General features: G+C 39.0%; 1 pseudogene; it reads right to left on the bottom strand.

Moving 5' to 3' along the window:
* Positions 1 to 1,195: 1,195 nt before the first annotated feature.
* LOC118579297 lies at positions 1,196 to 1,515 on the bottom strand (annotated as a pseudogene).
* Between the last annotated feature and the right edge of the window lie 541 nt (positions 1,516 to 2,056).

Below are 2,056 nucleotides of genomic sequence, written 5' to 3'. Positions count from 1 at the left end.
AGGTCTGTGGAACTGCCTGGTAGCTAAAGTTCCCTGGGTTATCACATACATGTGAGAGCACCACTAACCTCCCTTGAATAAAGTGCCAACCAAAAAGTGAGCAACTGGGGCATTATTTAAAATTTCCAAAATACACTACTAAATATATTCAATTATAGATATTCTATTAGAATCATTACAAAACACCCTAATGTTGTTTATTCTATCCGTGTGTTAGAGGAAAATGGATGAACATGCCAGAAAGAAAAAGGCCAAGATACAAAGTAAAGAAACTCCACCACTTTTGTGTGTTAGCAATTGTGTGCTGACCGAGGGCAGCACTGAGCTGTGCTGTGCTAGGTGTGATTCCCTCATGGTGCAAAGTGCTGAGAATCTTTTTAGAGGGCTTATGGAAACACAAATACAAGCAAGCGGGTGAATCATTAGGTTTTGCATGTAAGCACCTTGGCATCAACATTTCCATGATTTGTTTTTCAGGTAATCTGTTTTTAAACACTGACATTAGGACAGTACATATTTTTAGAAAATTGCTAGTTATATAAGAAGGCAATGAGCTACTTATATTGGTGTCTGATGTACAAGTTTGTAATTTATTTTAAAGTGATTGATTATTTCTGTTGGAAGACTTTGACTCTGAGTTCATCCATCTTTTGATCTTTACCACCATCTAGTGGTAACACCATAAAATTTCCCCTTGGTTCACATAGTGTAAAAATCATACTCAATAAAATGCAATGGAACTAGAAAAACTACTCTGTATCTTTCTAGGGTTTGCGATCTAGCCCAAGACACAGTAAAAATCATTTAGGGAAAATATAAAACCTCTATGGAAAGAATGTGGTAGAAAAACATGAACGGGGAGAGAAATCACACATTAAAATAGAAATGAATATTTATTAGTATTGTGTGTCTATATGTGTATATGATGTGTGTATGTGTGTGGGACAGAGGTTGTGGAAGTCAGAGGACAACATGTTAAAGTCAGTTCTCTTCTTCCACTTCTTGGTTCAGGACATGTGCTCAGGTTGCCAAGCTTGTACAGTAAGGGCTTTTACCTACTGACCTATATAAATGGACTCTAAATTACATGGCTATATAAGCACCACTGAAATAGAAAACAATGATTTCTACACATTTGCAATTTTAAGAGGTGAGTACAAGCTCATGATTTTATTGTCTTCATAACAAGATCAGTTTAGAAATGGATCACTTGGCCCTTTCTCTTCCTACTGCCTTCCAGTTCAAAGTGCTTGCCTCTCTTAATAGCCAGCATCCTCTTAGATCTGCAGTTGGGCTCAACACACTCAAGTCTCAGCACAACCCTCTTTGTAGTTTTAGCCTTTTCCCGGAAAATAGGCTTAGTCTGCCCACCATAGCCGCTCTGTCTCCTGTCATAGCGCCACTTTCCCTGGGCAGACAAATAATCCTTCCCTTCTTGACCTGTGTCACTTTGTGGGGTTGGTGCTTGCCAGATGTCTTGCAAAACATCCTGTGGGTCTTAGGAACATTCACCATGTTGGTGGGAGCGATATCAGCACAGAAAGAAAGAGGCAAGGTCAGCAATGGAAGTTCTACATTTATCATTTTTACTTAAAAAATTATCAATAAACTCCTGTCTAGTTTCCCTGTTTAGGTTTTCATTGTGTGAAATCACATTTTTAGAAATTTTTAGAAATCACATGAGCTATTCCTGTCATCACTTATGAAAATCATCACATCAGTCACCAATGGGAAGACAGCAAGAACAGCAACTATACCAACAATTAAACTGAACATGAGTACATGCAGGACAATCAGGGTCTCCACAGGCACACTGTCAATAAAAACTCTTATTAACTCTGCCTAGAAGTCATCAATTTCAAGGGTACTTTGGCAGAAATTGTCCCAACCCTTAAATACGTACTTCCTGCTCTGAGTACTCTGTGCTTTGTATTGAGAGTCCTGTGTCAACTGTCTCTTGGATTTGCTGCAGACTGTCCTATAATTGGAAGGTTTCCTGTGTCTTGCCTGGCCCATGGTTGAGACAAATCTCTCACCCTTAGTCCTGCAGCCTCAT

This window comes from Onychomys torridus, chromosome 1 (genome assembly GCF_903995425.1).
Source record: "Onychomys torridus chromosome 1, mOncTor1.1, whole genome shotgun sequence".
NCBI classification, from domain to species: Eukaryota; Metazoa; Chordata; class Mammalia; order Rodentia; family Cricetidae; genus Onychomys; species Onychomys torridus.
Note: the sequence above shows the minus strand (reverse complement) of the source record. Positions and strands in the feature narration are given on the sequence as shown.